Below are 19,719 nucleotides of genomic sequence, written 5' to 3'. Positions count from 1 at the left end.
AATTAACAGTAATATAACTAATAATAAAACGAAAGCCTGATTTCTGATTGCTCTGAATCTTGTATTAAAGAAGCTAGAGCTGGTGCGATAGGTGGAGTCAGTGGGTCCAAGTTTTCATCCCTCCCCAAACCCTTGCTTTTTGCCATTAAACTGCATTTCTCCCCAAAGCAGGCTAGGTGTGCCTTCCACTTCTTGATGGGCAGCTATGCCATGGGACTTGCTTTAGCCGGTGGAACGTGGAGAAGGGACAGTGGCCAGTTCTGATGCTAGGCCTGACGGGCCCTGCACATTTTCACTGGCTCCTCTGAAGTCAAAGGAAGGGTCTTCCCTGGGGAAATGGTTGTTGGTTCACATGGAGCAGTCCCACCCCAGGGTCAAGCTCAGCTACACCCACAGCTTGTAGAGTCACTCGGACGAGCTCTCTCTAGATCAGCTCACCTCCAATCAGCTGTCCCGAGACCTGTGAGAAATAATTGTCTATTGCTGTGGGTCCTGGTTAGGCAACGGAAATTGACTGATGCCGACGTGTATAAATATACAAGTATATATTTAGAATAAACTCTAGAGCGTTGCTCATGGATAGAAATTCTGTTATCTTGTACAAACAGGTAAATTACGTTGTGGGGTAGATGGTTTAATGATTTAGCACACTTAAAAATAAAAGTAATGCGTTAGAAAATAAGGATGCTGGGAGCAGAAATTCTCTGCATCACGTTATATATGATATACATACAGACACACTTGAGCTGTTAGATATTTGCCTGAGTGAGAAATACGGCAGCTTAGTAAATTGAATGCAGAATAACCTCATGATTTTCTTCTACCTGCGGCACAATACGTCAGTTAAGGTTCTCACTGGAAGACAGGAGAAGCCATACATTCTTACCTGAGGATTCATAAAGGGGCTTAAATAGCTGATGGAATGACTGGGGAGATTGAAGAGACAAACTCTGTTCTGAGCTTCCAGAAACGATCTCAACACTCATCTCAGTGCTGGGCCCCCACGTAGCTGCTGCCTGAACCCAGACCAGGAAGGTTTTGCCCTAAATGCCAACGCCACAAATGCCCAGCCCATGGGGAGCCACATGGTGGCACAGTGGCCTTTCTCTCCAGTGAATGGAGTGGGTTTCCCAAGAGTGCATCTGATTTATAAAGCAGGGGACTACAAGGAAGCTGGTGTTTGTAGCCTGGCTGGAGTACTGTGTTGTGCCGGCCACTGGTGCTGACACTGGGATGACAGCAGGGGACGGCTCTGGGACCCCGTCCTCATGGACCTGACATTTGGGGGTCGAAAGCGTCAGTGAACTCTGAAAGAGCTGGAGGCTTGGGCTAGACATAAATGAGAGAGGTTTAGTCAAGGGTCTTAGAGTTTGCAAACTTGGAATACAGATAGGCAAAAGCCCAGAAGTGTTTTTAAAAAAGAGAGAAAAGTTAAGAGTTCTTATAGAAAAAAGTACATTTTTGAGAATTATCAGTCCTGCACTCTTAGTTTTAGGATTGGTCCAAGACGGTGTCAGTCCGTTGTCAGGCAGCCAGGGTGATGGCTGTCACGTGGTCTAGAGGGTGGGAGCCAGGAGGTCTGGTTATGTCTGCTAGTCTGCATAACGGGGGTGGGTGACCTGACGTAGGTGAGGTGCATGTTCCTGGCCCCTTCTGCCAATTCCTCCTCCCCACCCTACACCTTTGATAACTGCGAGTGGGATCTCTTATGATATCATGCTGGGGATTTTGTTTGTGTTAGATTTCACACGTTAGAGAGATTATGTCGTATTTGTCTCTGTCTGACGTATTCCACGTAGCATCATGCCCTCGAGGTCCATCCATGTTGTTGTAAATGACAAGATTTCTTTCTTGTTTTGTGGCTGAACAATATTTCATTATATATAGTACATATATTATGTCACCTTTTCTTTATCCACTCATCCATTGATGAACTCCGAGGTCGTCTCCATGTCTTGGCTATTGTGAATAATATTGCTATGAACTTTAGGGTGCAGATATCTTTTCAAGTTAGTTTCTTTTTCTTTGTTCCTTTGATATAGTCTCAGAGGTATAATTGCTCGTCAAGATAGTTCTATATTTAATTATTTGAGGATCCTCCACGCTGTTTTCTGTAGTGGCTGCATTTCACGTCTTTGCTTCTCTTAAGTAACATGACAATGAGTTTGTCGCATGTATTTCCTGAATGGAATTTAGAATCCTCTCTCTATAAGATTAATAAACTCCGATACTTGTTATTATCATTCAGAAGTCATGACCAGTTTATTAAATAGCACACCCTGACTGAAGTTCATTCCTTGGCTTCAGTGTTGGTTTCTGGGCCACCGAACTCATTTCCGTTTACGTCACTGTTTCGTGGAGACCCTTTGCAGAGGGGGTGTATGTGTTAGACGGATGTCCCAGGAGCAGAACCTCAGACGCAGACTGGAGTACCGTGAAGCCCTGGGAGCTGATTCTAGGAGATGCTGAAAGTGTGGAGACACGTGAAAGGGACGAGAAGGCAGCAGTTTAAGGTCACGTCTCAAGTCAGCTGCCACCTGAGTAAATGGTCTCCTGCTGCTGTGGAAACCCTGAGACGGGACAGATTGCAGAGCTCTGAGCTCTCCCCCCACTGGGCAGGTATTGGTGCCCCAGGGCCCATGAGTCCTGGGTGCAGGGTGCTCCCACAGGGGCATTCTTGCCACTTGTGGCCTGGGGTGCGTTGGCACAGTGGGCTCCAGGGGAAACGAGTTCCTCAGGTGAAGAAGCAGATATAGGCTTCTGGTCAGGGAATGTGGGTAGGGCACAGCTGCAGTGTGCAGACACACCACAGAACACAGGAAGGACCTTTCTGAGGTCATGTGCGTCCCATACACTGAGAACACGTACAGTCTTCGGGGCTGGCCCATCACGCATGGTTGCAGATCTCAGGCACCGCCTATGGTTGTGTTCAATGCAAATCCAGTTTATACATTGTCAGGAGGTTGGTGCAGAGAACAAGGGCCTAAGCATCTGTGGTGAAGACCCACCTGCCCCACTTTGCGCATGTCTGGAAAAACCATTTATTCTGAAAAGAGGACACGGCCTGGAACATACATCTGTAAATATTGGCCCGTCAGCTGAAAGACATTAGCAGAGAATCCCGTTTGAGAGAATGGAAAGTGTCGGGAAACAATGAGGATAACTCATGCGTGTCACTGAGGCCACATGGGAGATGGGAGTGGGAGGTGGAAAGCCTGGGGGGCTGATGCTGCTTAGAGCTCCAGAGATTTGGAGGGATCTGGGCTGTAGGCTCATTCTACTTCATCAGCTCTGAAAACCCACTGCCATCTCAGGCTGCCGTGAGGGTTCCTTACCAGCATTCCATGAAGCCCCAAAATAGTGTGCAGTGTCGTGCATATATGTGCATGTGCATGTGTGTGTGCGTGTGTGTAAGAGAGAGACAGTGAGAGAGAGAGAGAGAGAGAGAGAGAGGAAATTTTTATCTTTTTACCATTGTTTCATCATATTCCCCAAAGGCCTCCAGGCATAAGAAAGATAAGAATTGCAGGTCTTCGGGAAAGTTCGAGAACTTTCTCATGCTCAGGACCTGGAAGGGAAATGTCTTTCAATGACATACTGAGCACAGTGAGATGTGCTGAGTGGTGGGCTCCAGAGGGAGAGAGAGTGCCGAGAATGTCTACTGGACAGCACTCATCCAGATACTGGAAAGAACCTGTCCTTTTGGACCTCAACTCTAGCGGGAGAAATGAGGCAATCAGCACTAACCTACTATGTGAATTACACTGTCCATGGAAGGTGGTGAGAAGTATGGGGCAAAGCAGAGCCAGATAAGAGGGATTGGGCACGGGCCGGTTGAATGCGTTGCCACGTGGGGGTGAGGGCGTGCACTTCGGGGAGTCTGAACATTTGACCAGTCCTGCAGGTCAGGTGTGTCGGAACTGTAGGAGCACAGACCTCCGAGGGGAGACTTGTCCAACTTGTTTGAAGAATGGAGACCGAGGAAGGGGCTGGAGCAGAGTGAGACTGAGGGAGAGTGAGGGGGGGTGAGGTCAGGCAGGCTGGGCGTGTGGGAGGCGTCTGAGGACTAGACGTTGACTTGGGATGAAATAGGGATCCAGAGGGGGCTTGGGGAGCAGAAATGGCCCACGTTGGCTGACACGTTAAAGGGATTTAACGCTGGGTCATCTACTGCAGCCAGATCACGGAGAGGCGAGTGTGGAAGCAGGGGACCAGCCTGCAGGCTCGGTGATCCGCATGGGGAATGGAGACAGCTCAGACCAAGGGGGTGGCGGTGTGGACTGAGAAAGGGCCAGATGTCCGGACGCTCAACTCACCAGGCGAACACCTCAGATCTTCCAGGTTAGGACAGACTGTGGGGATCCTGACCTTCCTGTCTGCTTCCCCTGCCAAAACACCAGAGCTTTTATTTCTTGGTTTGTTTACATACAGCTTCCAGCTCTGTTCCTTTTATCCCAATGAAGCTTCGAGTTATGTACGTGTTACTGAAATAGGTTCAGTGGTTTCTCTGGAAAACGGTTATCCTTAGGAGTTGGAACTTAGCCTGTCTGATTGTTAGATACGCGTTTCCTATATGGTGTCTGCGGAAATTCTATGTTGTGCGAAAGCTCAGATGGATGGTGATAATAAATGTTTCCTCAGCAGCAGCTGGTCGCAGACTGTTACCCGGTCATGGACATGTTTTACTGACTCATCTTCATTTTTGAACCTCTTTTGGTAGCCTTTCCCTTTCTGTAGGCGTCATGTGTGAACTGCAGTACTTATGTTTTCACTTTCAAGTTTACCTTGCTGAATTAAGCACGTTGTACTCACACGCACGGCCTCACGAAACCTGCTGGGATGTGCATCTTTGCCAATTTAAGTAAGAACCGGAGAAAATGAAGAAAAGAATTCCCAGCATTGCTAACGTCAGGGCAAATGCTCCACTTTTCAAAGTGTCTTTGTGGGGGGGTGTTTTCATGGTAACTTTGGATTGAGAGGGTTTGTCGCTTTCAAAAGAACGAATATAGTGGTAGATTTGAAAGGGGTAGAGAGAATGAAAGGAAGAACCCGCCGCATGAAGTCTGCCCTGCCAGCACACTGCTTATCCGGAACCAGGTGAAACGAATTCTTATTTTTTGTGAGAGCTGTGATTCGGGTTTTCAGTGTTTTTGAGCCTCAGTTTTCTGAGTTGTGGGCACAGATAACCTTACCTTCCAGGGTCACCATGAGCGTAAAGGGGACACTGCTTTGTGCATTAGCTTTCACATGTTGCCTAACACGTCACACACACTCCCAGACTTGGTGTCTCAACACACACCCGTTTCCTCACCCACGGTCCCCAGGTCGGAAGGTCACGCAGGCTGTGCTGGCTGGTCTGCTTAGGCTGTGCAGTCGGCCTGGGCTCTTATCTGGAGGGCCTGGGGGCGTCTGTCTCCAGCTCATGCAGGTGGTGCCACAGCTGGGTTCTGGGTAGTTATAGGACTCAGGTCCTTGTTTCCTCCATGCCTGTCCCTGGGGGTCACTGTCAGCTCTGAAGACCAGCCACTTTCCTGGCCTGTGGCCCATTCACCTTGAAAACCAGGAAGCGCATGTGGGACCCTTCTCCTGGCCCCTTTCTGAGTGCCTGGCACCGTGTCTCCCTGAAGTCCTCTGCTGTCTCTGCTTCGTAGAGCTCATGTGCTGGGAAGGCTCCCTCCGGTTACCCAGGGGGCTGTGGCTCTCATGTCACCTGATCAGTGACCTTCACTACATCTGCCCAAGTAGTAGTCACAGCGGTAACACTAGGGCAGAGCTGTGGGGGCTGGAGCCCTGGGAGGGTTGTTAGGGGCCCTGGCACCTGGAAGGAGCCATGCTGCCGTGGTCCTAGTGCAGCATGAGGGTGCCACGCCCACGGGGGCTCAGTGCGTCCTTGGACTCGTTCCCCACACACTGCTCATTGTCATGGCGTTTAAGATGCCTTGTCCTGACATTGGGCGTCCGCAGTGCATTTTGAGGAGAGACCCATTCACCTGAAGCTGTAAAATCAGAGATGGGGAGAACCTTGCGCCATCTCCGCCCCGAGGAACAGCGACTGCTCCAGGGAAGGGGACCGCGTTTCTGCAGGGAGCCTTGGGTCAGAAAAGGTGGCTCGCCGCGACAGGAGACGTGGGATGGGACAGCGGTTCAGCTGACAGGGGCGTTTCTAGAAGACCAGGGCTGACCTCCTCGGGAGGAAGGCCGCCCACCAGGGTGGCCACGCGGTGTCCCCTGCCAGCGCGCCCTGGTGCGTAGGGACGTGCACGTGTTGCCCACACGACAGCACCTGGGAGAAGACGAAGCAGACACAGGAAAGCGAGGCCATCGCCCGGGACGTGCTGTGGGTGCCCCGCCCTGCTTCTAAGTGGCCCCCACCCCAGACCTGGCACTATTCGCATTGTGGGGGGCGGGGTACGTCCTTCTCGCGGAGCTGCCCCACGCGTCGCGTCGTGGGAAGTCTGGCAGAACCCAGGCCTCACCCACCGGATGTCACTGGTACACTCGCTGTCCCGGTTCTGACAACCAGGGTCTGCAGAGGTTCCCGAACACCCCCGAGGGCGGGGCACGGGTGGGGAGGCGTGGAAATTGCCCCGGTGGAGACCCACGGCCCTGGACCCCGCGTGGGGGTCGGAAGTCTGCGCGTGCGACGGAGCTGCCCGAGGCCCTCCCTGTTCAAGCAGGTTTCCAGGCCGCAGCCCGAGTCCTGCCGCGCGTGGGTCTTGGGCGCTGCTTGAGGACTTGCGGTCCCAGTGAGATGCCCAGGGTGCGGGGGACGCTCTCTGAGGTCCCGGCGCGGATCCCAACGAGTCCTGGAGGAGCCGGCACCTCCCTGGGGCGGGGAGGGGGGCACACAGCCGCAGACAACCGGTGACTCGTGAATCGCCTAGTAGCCTCGCCATGGGGGTTGGTAAATAAATCCCTCTCTGGGGACAAAACCTGTGCATGTCCCCCAGTTTCTAGGGGGCCTGGCAGGATCCAGCCCGGTGGCTCGCAGCAGCAATAACCAATCTACACCGGCTTCCCCTCTAGCCATCACCCCCCACACCCACTCGTGCCCCAGTGGTACTTTCTGACCACCTGCCAAATAAACTTCAGATGCTCAGATCCTTACACCTGGGGTCCCCTTCTCGGAGAAGCCAACTTCAGGTGTAATTATAACCATAATTTCTAGGTTTTTCTTTTTCATTTTTTTGAGGACAGTTAATTTGTTCCCCTTCTAGCTGCGGTGTTCTAACTGGGATCCAGTCTGGCCCTCTCTGCCGTGGACAGTGGCCCTCTCTGGAGTCACTGTTAGTGCCACAAGTGTGAATGGCACTTGCCACCGGCATGTAGTGCCAGAGACCGGGGCTGCTTCTAAACACCCTGCAGTGCCCTGGACGGCCCCTGCGAGGAAGGACCTCTGGCCCGCATGTGAGCAGCGTCCAGGTGGAGGCGCGAGCTCCGGCCTGCAGGATGGTGGAAGGCATCCCCGCCTGAGCCCCCTGGATGTTCAGCTCCATCGCTGACACGATTCTGAAATCCTGGCCGTGGGAAGCACATTCATCCCGCGGTGCTCCTTCTGGTCCTGTCAGTTGCACTGTTATTCCCAGACCAACTTCCATAGACGTCTGAACTCCTTAAAAAAGTGTAATACCTCCCCAGAAGTAAATGTTCTATATTCAGTGGAGGACATTTTAGGAAGGATGGACAACTGCAGTTAATTGTTATTTCTGAAAGTCTTCCTTCCCTGGCTCCCTCTGGGTCTCAACCTGCCCCTTGTGGAAAACAAGCAGCTGGGCTGTATGAGCTGAGGGCAGGGCAGGGCAGAGGCGGCTGTGCGCCAGTGTGTCCTGTGACACAGGAGGGGGCTGCCTGGCTGTGTCTATAGGAACATCGAGTGAATTTTTGGTGGAAGATTGAATTGCTGTGGCACAGCTGGAAAGCGGAGTATGTGGGAACCTGCTTTCAAGTTTTCTCGTCGCTCCGATTGTCATCATTCAAAGATGGCCCTGGATACCTGACACACAGGGCCTTTTTCTGTGTCACCTTTTGAAATGCTGGATGGTCATGAAAATGTTCAAATCAACTGCTACAGAAAAATTAACCTTGATAAATGTGTAATAAAACATAACTGAGGAAAAGAATCACTGTATAGAATCAAGTGTTTCTTTTGTGAATACAAAAATTTGAGATAAGTAAACTGACTTGCGGGCCATTGGTTTGAAGAGAAAAAATAGGAATAGGAGAAGGATCTGGATTTCAATATATCCTTTGTAATAACAATTTCTCAAAAGAAAATTAAATATAAATAGATCACCTCAATTTTTGAACTTGATAGTATATTATTTTCAAAAATTCAACTTTTATCATTCTTAGTCATCAAGATAGCTTTAGGTGTGACTGATTTTTAATCCCATTTATTTCTCAGAAATCTGGCATCAGTGATTGAAGTTTGAAAATTCAGTTTAGTATTTCTTTTTTAAACATCTCACAGTCTGAAATACACCTGTTTAAATAATTAGCTACAGGTAAGTTCCTTTGCAACATTGTATAGAAAACCCTTAACAACACTGGATTGCAGGTTGAGATAAAAGACCATTTTACACATGGTACTTGATTCAGTCAGCTTCTTGCTTGTAAAAATCTAGTTGTAAGACAATCACTATTTTTAAAACCGTAGGTGATTTGTGTTTCCATATGGAGGGCAACAGTTCAAGTTATAGCTTTTCTAGAGAATGTACATTGAAGGAACATGCGCGCGCGTGCGCAAAGAGTGAGGACGGGGGCGGGGGGAAGAGAAAGATAATGGAAGATAGACGTGTTTGGGGTGTCTAAATAGGCACAGAATTTTTAAGGAATATATTTTGGCAATTTCTCTTTAAAATATTAATTTTACTAGTGAAGATGTTACTTTTCCCATTTATGTATAAAGCAAAATTAAGTGATTATGTATCTAGGAATTACGGATTCATAGCATTAAGGCAGATCTTCACTGAAGAGAATAAATGAAAAGATTTTCTAAATCTATGTAATTTAGGTGAATAACTATTATATATGTATGTATTTTGTTGTGATTCATTTTCTGTGTGTTATAACTTAAATATTTAATATGAAACATGAATTCTGAGACTTCAGTATAGAAAGGGAATAAAAACTAGTATTCTGAGTAGCAACAACAACAATAAAAAATACCTAAATACTTCAATTTGGACATGACATTTCATTTTTTGCTTTGCTTTATCCTGAATAAGGTGGATACGTCTACCAATTTATTTGGGCATTCTTTTCTCTAAGACCACTGAAATCCAGGAGGAAGATGACCATAGTTATGGCACTAGACAAACTGAAATGCAAAATGATTGCTTTGGGAATGATCGGCTCGAACTTGAGCACGTACAGTTTATGAATGGAACACAGCATGGAATTTAAATTCCCTTTGGAAGCATACACTGAGAATTAAAAAACAATCACAGTAAAAATGTATTTGGTACGATTTATATATCACTAGACACAGGATATAACTTTGGGGCATGAATCAATACCATTTATCACGTCTTCAAGGCTACCCAGGGACTGAGGGTGGCACTGGCTGTCTAAAGTGGACTAATCTAAACAAATGTCAATATTTGCCCCATTTGAAAAACCATGGTCTTCAAGTGAATGATGGGAATTCTAGGTTCCTGAAGGAAAAATCAGTTCGATGATGTTTCGTCTCAAAGTAGCTACGTTACCTAAGGCAAACCATTCGGAGAAAGAACATTACCATCTGGGAAATGATACGCTAACTCACACTAAACATCAGGTTACCTTGTTAAACGAGCATGACGAGATTCTCTTCTAAGTGCTCTGTCAGCCTTTAAATCGCATGCAGGGAGCTGCCTATGCTGGTTCAGCAGTAAAACGGGAAATAGTACTGTGCCTGCAAAGGTAATCGCATATTTGTAAGCATCTGCTGTCTGTGGGGACGGGAGACACGGATGCCTAAGGAAACGGGCCGAACACTGTGAAGAACGTCTCAACGTGCTGCAGCTGCATCAGGCTCGTGTCGCGAGGCAGACCCCCGCCTCCACCCCTGCCTGATCACGAGACAAGGCAACCACGGGACGTCCAGTATGGAGCCTGGGGCGCAGTATTGTTCACGCATAGCTAATCTCCAAGTTACTAGTGGCTGTTGACTTTCTGTGTATTTCACGTGGCAGAAGCCATTGTTGAAGGGTGTCTAGATAAGTGCTAAGAATTATTTTGATTGTTTTTCTTTGAGGGTTCAGTGAGAGAAAAGATAATGAATAACTAAGAAATCGGGGGATATAGTCACAAGGTAGAAATAAGGGTGATTGTGAAGCCACTGGAGAAGAATGGAAAAACTGGGGTCTGTTGTGAATTGTTTGGCTTCTTTGGTCGATATAGGTGTCACTACAGGTCAGCTTCTCCAGCTCCCATCGTGTCTGGTGCCATCTCTGCTTGTTGGGAGTCCATGTGCATCAGAACACGTCCATATGCATCATCTAATGTGTTGGCTAAAATGGGATCCGATAGAATCGTTTTTATACTCTAGGGGAGGAAAAGGAGTTTTCCCTCTATCCAGCTGCATTCTTGACTGACACCACTGGACCATAAGACAGGTTAACAGCAGGAAAACAGAGTTTGTTAACACGTGCCCCACACATCACACAGGGGAAATCTAAACCAAGAGTAACTCAAAATGGCAGCTCAGAACTCCAGCTTATCTAGAATTCTGAACAAAGACCAATAAATGTGTAGAGAAAGGACAAGATGAAGGAAAGCTGGTTTAGGTTTCGAAGGGCTGCATGCTGTGGGTGAATATACGGTAGGGAGCGAATGGAGTTAGCTTGTTTGCGGGTTCCTCTGGTGCCACGTCTGGACTAGTGAGATCGGCGCCCTTCCTCCTGGAGCAGGAGGGCACCTTTCCGGGGAATTTTATTTCCTGCTTTCAGGAACAAAAAGAGGAGCAGAGTTCCTTCGTGTACCTGCTGTTTTTTAAGGGCCTTTAATTCAAAATAGTCAATATGCCAAAGAGGCATAGCTTGGGGTGACTTGGTCTGGTTCTCTTCAGCACGTTACCATCGTCTCTGAGAAAAAGGAATACAGGTACCATGGCTCACCGAGACCTGAGTGACCAGGGACTCATGAAACAGCCTGGCGTTTTGCCTAGCGTATGTCCCCGAAATAAGGCCGTGTCTTATATTAATTTTTGCTCCAAAAGACGTATTAGGGTTTATGTTCAGCGGATGTCATCCTGAAAAATCATGCTAGGGCTTATTCTCTGGTTAGGTCTTATTTTTGGGGAAACACGGTATGTCTTGCACTTGACTAGTTCTAGGCTGAAATGCTAAGAGTAAACCTTTTCACATGTTGAGCCAAATTTCTGATGCTATTTCTTAATGAGAGGAATGAGAGAACTGAGATAAAAATATAACACATTCTTTTCACATATAAAGCATGAAAGCATTTTCAGTGTGAAGGATCAAACCAGTGTTCCTGCCAGCACATACCACACAGTTTCATCTTTATATCAGTCCTTGGCTACAAACAAACAAACAAATCGTTTTATTTCCTTTTTGATTCTCTGCTTTGAGGGAAGAGGGAGTGAGGGTATTAGAGGCAGTGTGTAGGCTGGGATTCTTTTTTCCTTATGAAAAAGACCCCAAAATATTACTGCTTAATAAAATGAATATGGTTATAATAAAAAGTGGAAAATATTTTTCAATCATACAATTTTTTTTTCAAAACAAAGGCAAGTCTGTGTGGACACTGATATCTGAACCTGTATAATCAGAAGCCATCTGCACTGCGTAGCTAAAGATTGATTTGAAGAGAGAAGCATGTCTTATTCCCTAGAACTGGGCTCCTGTTTGCTGCTCCCTTCAGCTTTCACAGAAGCTGTGTTTGCTCAATTGTAAAACCCAGTATTCGAATCTGAGATAAGAACTAGGAACAAAACCAAAGGACTGAGCCCAGTCTGTTACCGGGGGTAATGTGGGTCAAGCAGTTATTTAGGTAAATCCCGAATGATACATAACATGTCATTGGGCAGGCTTTCTAGGAGAAAGATAAAATAAAACCCTCATTGATTTTATTTTATTTATTTATTTTTTAATGCTAACCAGTTCTGGAAAATCCAGGGCAAAAACATTTTGTGGAACTGAGAGAAAGTTAACAGCTGTTTTAATTTTAAAGGCAATTGCAAAGGTTAGTGGTATGCTTTCATGAGCATAACATGCCCAATTACAGCAGGCATGACTGCCCGAGTGGATTTCATTTTACACGTAATTAGTCTAGACACGTATCTTATTGGAGCCACTAAGAAGGGGCCAGTCTGGCTTTTGCTAAAACTTGCTTCACTTTTGGCAATACTCATTTTTTTAAAAATGTATTTGCCTTTGATTTTTCTTAGTAAAGCAATTTTTCTAATAATACTGGGGAAATAAATAGGTGTCTTCCAAAGCTGTATGTTATCTTAAGTAATCTGTCGTTATTGATTTTTTCCTGTAATAAGAAAGTTAATAGTTGGAAGTGTACGTCGTTGCCATGGTAACTCGCAGGAGTGTGTTTCTCTTGCGTGGAAACATACGATTAATTTGTCTTTAATCTATTTTTTTTATGAGAACATTCGTGACATGCAGTAACAGATCTGTAGTCCTAATAATTTTATCTTTTTCCCCTGCAATCCTTAAAATAATCTTTTCAGATTAAAAAATATTAATTAGTACAATTATTTTGAACTTGAGGAAAAGTATCTATATCGCCTGTGAAAAAATGCTTCTGATGTACTTCAAGTCCTTTGTATTTCTTTACATTTTATGGAGTTCATTTATATTTTGCCCAAACAAATTTTAAATTTATGAGTCTTTTATTACTTCACATAGTGCTTTTAGTTAAGGTAAAATAATATTCAACTTAAGGTGAAAAGTGCCATTGCTTCAGAACATATTAACATATTTTAATGTTACATCGCGTATTGTTTGGCTTAAACGCTCCTGGGCCAGTGTCTCTATTTCTGTGTAAATACGTAGATTTCTCTTACAAACAGCCCTGTCTGAAGTCTATGTTTTGTAGCTCTGTAATGTTTCTGCTCATCTGATACTAGCTTCTATTTCTAAACCAGGGCTGCAGAGGTAAAACCAGGTGATGCAAGCCAGTGAAATGGGCCAGGTGGGAACCAGGAGGAGCGGTGGCACTGGAGCCCCTTCCCCCACCGGCTGCCCAGGAGGCAGGAGCAGCTTCTCCCCAGCCCTGCTGAGTGCTACTGTATGGAATGTCCTGAGAAGCTGGAATTCTGCGTGTCCGTGTGAATGTGTCTGCGTAGAAATCTAGGAAACTAATGTCATTTTTGAACAATCTTAAAAAGATTTTTTGAAGGGTTGCAGGGGAAAAAGACAAAATACACCATGAAGGGCCAGAGCCACGTGCGGTTTCCATCTGGGTCACTGGCCATCATTTGCACACTCTCCTCACCTCAATAAGCAGTGTTGGACTTGGGGACACAGGACCACCAGTTGCCATTGGTTGTTGGTCCACTGGAAAGTACTAGAATTTACATTCTCGTTTTATAGATGCAGAAAGCAACGTTTGACGGAGTGGTTGAAATGCACATGATAAATCAGAAGCAGTCTTAAAAGAACGGATTCCCTCTTGCCATTTTAAAGTGAGTTATGAACCTGGGTCTAATGATTAAAATTCCATGTGGACATAAATGGAGGCCCCTGAGGCAGGGGGACACTGAGGGTCAATGAACTGTTTTGGTTTTGGGCTTTGGGAAGGTGGATGGATATGCAAAGGAACTAGGGGGCAGGGTGTGGAGACACAGGGCTGAGAGTGATGGGGGAGAAAGGAGAGGTGGGGATGGGACTGGAGGAGGAACAAGGGGGCAGTGAGAGCCACAGGGTGTTCACTGTTAAGAGTTGAGGCTAACGTCTTCCCAGGGTTCTAATAACACCTTCAACAAAACTGATTGCACTTCAGGGTTTCCAGCGTGGGTGTGTCTTGGTAACTGATTAATCTTGCTGTTCTTGGCCTCAGGACAAAACCAGACAACCTGAGAATGCCCAGCCATGTCAGTTGCTTTGATTTCAAGTGCCGGTACTTTATTAAACACGACACGACTCAGGAAGCAATCGTTGGGAAATGAGAAGTCATGGCTGTGCAAGGCTGGAGCTCCTCCGTAGGAGCTGGGTGTGCAGGCGGAGCGGGAGGGGCGCAGACAGAGAGCCTGCAGGGTCTCCATGGGGCACAATCCCAGAGTCACCGTGCTGGCCCTGGGTGGATGTGGCATGTGCCACAATTAACTCATTTTTAAATGTTTCCACCTCTTACAGTTTTCTTAAGCCACATTCCTAGTAGTGTGAGGAGATGAGATGTGTGGGACCCCAGGCTTTGAGGGAGGCTGTCCGTTCCACCCTCCTCCCTCTGATGGTCCCTAGGTGTAGTACCTGGAGCTCATGGACAGACACACACAGGGGGCTGGCGGTGGGACACATTGAATTAAGCCTGGCATTGGGCTTCACTGAATTTGTTAAGGTTGGGAGGGAAGACGTGGCCTCTGGAAGGGCCAGTGCTGTCTTAGGAGCATGATAAGTAAAGTGTGTGGTCATGGATTTGACTTAAATCTCTGCCTTTTTTTTTTTTTTTTTGAACCAACTGGATGACCCAGGACAAGTCACTTAACTTCTTTGTGCTTGTAAAGGAGGGAAAGAGTTCCTCGTCCCTCTCAGGGCCCCTGGCTGGGCCTGAAAATTCAATTGACAAAGATGAACAGGAGAAAAACATAGACATTTAAAAAATTTTTACAGGTACATGGGAGCCTTCAAAAGAGAATGAAGACCCAAAGAAGGGACCAGAGCAGGAACTTTCATTCCTTTTAGACAACAAACAGTAATTTTGTGACGAGGTGAGAAGACAGAGGGGTCGGGCGAGGGGTAGTCATGGTGACAAGGTAACTAGTTTGGGTGAGTTTAACAAGGTTTGCACAGATTTCTTACCCCCCCCTCCCCATCTCTGGTGACAAGAACGTCCTCCTGCTTCCTGGGACAGGGAGGGCACTGTTCACAGGGGACAATGATCTGCTTTCAGGGAATAAGGGCCAGGTGGGGTCAGGGGTAAGGGGTCAGCGTGGCCTTCCCGCCATTCCTCACACTCCTTCAGTTTGAGGTATTCAGCACGCCAAGAGGCCATTCTGTGAAGACGTGAGAAGCCCATTAGGACAGCTATGCTTCTCAGGATGTAAAGGCAATGCATCTTTTGTGATTACTTTAAACATATTACTTTCTTTTTCATAAAAATAAACCTATGTTTATTCTTAAGGAAAGAGAACTATATCATCAAATCTGAGCTATTATTAGAATGACTACTACAAAAAATGATGCCACATTTCAACATTAGTTTAGGAATTGTTACTTCAAAATACAAATAAAATTGCGGATAAATAATTGCCATCACAAAATCATAGTCTGCAATAAGTTTCCAGGCAAATAATGCTGTGTCAGATCATAATAACTGAAATGAATGAATGAAGTGACACAGCTCCTAAAAGAGTCCACATCCTTGAACACATTTTATAAATATGTGGGTTGTACACATAATGCAGTTGTATGCATAAAATCTAAACTGTATATTTACATAAAGCATAGCTATAAAAAAATCTTTTAACTCTGAAATATTTTCAGACTTACAGAAAGTACGCAAAATACCTAAATTTCCACACAACCTACACACAGTTTCCCAATGTTCCTTCGTAAGTTACTACTGTTTATCAAACTAAGAAAATTGATGTTGTCCAATGTTCTTCTTTGCAGGTCTTGTTCTGACTGCTCCAGCGGTCCCACTGACATGCGATGTCTGGCCCAGGACCCACCGCCCTGAGGACCCCATTCTGCTGTGGGTTCCATGTCTCCTTAGTCACCTCCAATGGGGGCAGGTTCTCAGCCTTCGTTGTCTTCGTGTCCCTTTATCCTTTGAGGATATCCTCTTGTTTTGTACAGTGTCCTCAGTTGGGATCGTCTGATGACTGGTTCTGATTTGATGGAGACGTCACTGGCAGGAATCCCACAGGAGGCATTGGTGTGTCCTTCTCAAGGCACCAGGTCAAGAGGCAGGCATGTCTCCCAGTGGGTGACACATGCCAACTGGTGACGGCGACTCAGAGCCCCTGGTCACGGTAACTTTTATTTTTAACCATCGGAGATGAATGTAAATGATCAATGTTTTTAATCTTTTGTTTAAAAACAAATCTGAGCAGTAGGCATGTGTCCCAGTGAGATGCTGTCTTAACTTGGGCCAATTGTAAAGTCTAATAATTCGCCCTCACAGGGTTCTAGTTCACAGTGAAGTACCACATGTGAATTTATGTACTTATTAAGGTAAATTCTGGTGTACAATGGAAGTAGTCGTTCTTCCCACATGTTGCTATTTTGTTGTTATTGTTCATGGAGAAATGGAAACAATGTGGCTATTATGGAAGAATCCTAACTACTTCTGAGGCTGCGTGTGGACTTGTAAAAGAATGTGGTGACAAGGGAAGGCTGTTTGCTGAAATGTCCTCGTGGCTGCTTATTAAAATGCGTTCTGAGCTAGGTCACCTGGCCCACTGCTGAAATGGGCCATCGTGATTGTTGAGGTGTGTGGTAACAAACCTCAACAACCTAAAATGTAAAGTTAAGTGACATCCCCCCCCATCTTCTTTGATCCTATTAGCATCTCTGACGTTTTCCCCAGAATCACGAATCAGCTCTGAGAATGATTTGATAGAATGCCCCTGGAAGTGGTTTTCATTTGCGAGTGTCTCCTAACTTTGTGAGGACATGTCCAGTTCCCAGGGGCATGTCTCACCCTGCAGGCGGACACGGTGGTGTCACATGTAGAGATCAGCAGAATGAAACAGAAGGTTATCTTAAAAAAATTCTTCGCAGCCCATCTTAATGCTTGGTCCTTTCAGATGGGGAAAGAAATTAAATGGAAAACACTTTGCTACAACCACTGACTTCCCAGGTTGGCACGGTCTCTTCTGCCTCGTGCGTGATAATTAACTCGGGAGAATGGAGCCATGGCGTGGAAGCCCAGCTGACTCAAGGGCAGGGAGCATAGCTCTTGGCCAGCCAGCGAAGCTGCAGAGGGCTGGCCTGCCAGCCTGGCCAGTGCAGTTCAATGGCATGCGTTAGGCATAGAGTGGACTGCACATGGTCATAGCAGTCGGAGGTAGGGTAGGAAATAAGACGGGCTTGCAGTGGTTGACAGAGCACTTTTACATGTCCCCATCATGAATAGCATCACATCGTCCTTAGAACAGCAATTGGAGGGAGGTCGCATCATTCACGGCTAGAGGGAGACCTGAATTTCTGAATGACAAAGTGGTCACGCGACGTTTACAAATTACTTAGGAGGCACCACTGACACTTCGTCCCAGGTCTTCTCATCCAAAACTCTGCGGTATCTTCCCGTTACACCACCTCGCCTCTTCTAAGCCTCACTGCTACGTTACAATCTACATCCCTGAAGATTATTTTGATTTTTACACCTCTTCAGATGCCTGTCTATCTATTTATCCATCCATCCATCCATCCATCCATCCATCCATCCATTATCCATCCATCAATCCATCCATCCATCCATCAATCCATCCATCCATTATCCATCCATCCATCCTTCCATCCACCCATCCATCCATTATCCATCCATCCATCCATCCATTATCCATCCATCCATCCATCCATCCATCCACCCACCCATCCATCCATCCATCCATCCATCCATCCATCCATCCATTATCCATCCATCCATCCATCCATCCATCCATCCATCCACCCATCCATCCATCCATCCACCCATCCACCCATCCATCCATCCATCCATCCATCCATCCATCCATCCACCCACCCATCCATCCATCCATCCATCCATCCATTATCCATCCATCCATCCATCCATCCATCCATTATCCATCCATCCATCCATCCATCCATCCATCCATCCATCCACCCACCCACCCATCCATCCATCCACCCACTCACCCATCCATCCATCCATCCATCCATCCACCCACCCACCCATCCATCTATCCATCCATCCATCCATTATCCATCCTTCTATCCACCCATCCATCCATCCACCCATCCATCCATTATCCATCCATCCATCCATCCACCCACCCACCCATCCATCCATCCATCCACCCATCCATCCATTATCCATCCATCCATCCATCCATCCATCCATCCATTATCCATCCATCCATCCATCCATCCATCCATCCATCCATCCATCCACCCATCCATCCACCCATCCATCCATCCATCCATCCACCCACCCACCCATCCATCCATCCATCCACCCATCTATCCATCCATCCATTATCCATCCATCCATCCACCCATCCATCCATTATCCATCCATCCATCCATTATCCATCATCGATCACCTCTCATCTCTGTCTCTCTACCTACCTATTCCCGTTACGATCACCAATGTTACTTTCTGTCATTGGTACTAATCCACAAGTTAAAGTCACTGTAGGATCAAGTCTGTAGTTGAACAAATGAAGATAATTGCATCCCTCATTTTTATTAACATCACAGTTTAAAAAAACCAAAGACGTAAGCTTGGATGCAAAGACATAAATTATACATTAAACATTAGCCCCAAATGAGAGGTACGTGATGTAGGACACGTCTTTTCTGGGAGACAGTTTTCTTTCATTAAAAAAATAAAAATAACTAAATTTAAATGTTTCTGGCAAGAAAACCATTTTATGTTTAAATATGAGTATTTTTAAAATGAAATTATCATGGAAGATCTATTCAAGGGTGTTGACAGAACTTCCTTGACAGCTCACAGGAATAAGAAAAATTGAACAGAAAATGTCAGCACTTGTGTTAAGGAACAAAGGAGAGTGTGTGGGGGTCGCCTGCAGCTCAGACAGCACCTCTGACCATGTGGAAGATTGAATCCTTTTTGTTTTGAATTCTCTTTTCAACTTAAGGATGAAACTTCCAAATGATTCCATTTACTTATCAGTCATTCGTGAGCTTTCTAAAAAGGCCTCTTTGTTTATCTTATTTCATTTTATTCTCTGATCTAGACGTCATGCCCATGTCAGGAGCTACCCTGAGATGAGAGAGTCTGGAGAGCAGAGTGACGCCCTCGTCCTAGCAGACGACCCATCTGAAGAGACATTCTAAAAGGAAAGCACAGCAGAGAGTGTGCAGTGAGTGTGCACAAAGGGCCAGTGACTTCTGTAGAATTCAATAAACCTCAATTACTGTACACTTGAAGAAGCTTAAGTTGTGAATCCTACGGAACAGATATTCTCAGAACTTCTACCGCTCGAGTTTTCTACAAGGACAATTCTGATTGTTAGCTGTTTGATCAAAAATGGTGAAAGAGTGCCCTGGTGAAAAGTCTGCAGGCTAGTCCTTTCTTTCTGCCATTGTTCTGACAGTGGCTCATTCATGCATTCATGCAGTAGCCATGTTTGTGAATGTGCTCTCTTCTTGGCACTGTGCTGAGTTCCAAAGATGGGTGTGTGTCCTCGAGTGACTCGGAGTTTAATTGTTACAAAGAAATACACATGATGTTTGTTTCTAATACGATGATTTTGGCTACAAGAAACAACACCTGTGCCCTTTATACACAGTAAAAGTAGGGAAATCCAGCTCCTCAAAAGCAAGAGCAAGGCTTCCGACTTTTGTTTTCTTCTTTTCTCAGCCATGAGTAATGAGCTCTCTCTCTTTT

The 19,719-nt window shown here is 46.1% G+C and overlaps 2 long non-coding RNA genes across 2 annotated transcripts in view; both read left to right on the top strand.

Moving 5' to 3' along the window:
• Window positions 1–14,877, top strand: part of LOC308507466 — a 159,788-nt gene extending 144,911 nt beyond the window's left edge. The window contains exons 4-5 of the long non-coding RNA XR_013994881.1: window positions 13,551–13,642; window positions 14,787–14,877. This is a non-coding gene — a long non-coding RNA (uncharacterized lncRNA). The remainder of the gene's footprint in view (window positions 1–13,550; window positions 13,643–14,786) is intronic.
• Window positions 14,878–15,786: 909 nt separating this feature from the next.
• LOC308507467 lies at window positions 15,787–19,318 on the top strand. Its single transcript, XR_013994882.1, has 3 exons — window positions 15,787–15,870; window positions 15,975–16,150; window positions 19,067–19,318. It is a non-coding gene; the product is annotated as an uncharacterized lncRNA (long non-coding RNA).
• Window positions 19,319–19,719: the final 401 nt, after the last annotated feature.

This window comes from Rhinolophus hipposideros, assembly GCF_964194185.1.
Source record: "Rhinolophus hipposideros genome assembly, chromosome: 14".
Lineage (NCBI taxonomy): Eukaryota > Metazoa > Chordata > Mammalia > Chiroptera > Rhinolophidae > Rhinolophus > Rhinolophus hipposideros.
Note: the sequence above shows the minus strand (reverse complement) of the source record. Positions and strands in the feature narration are given on the sequence as shown.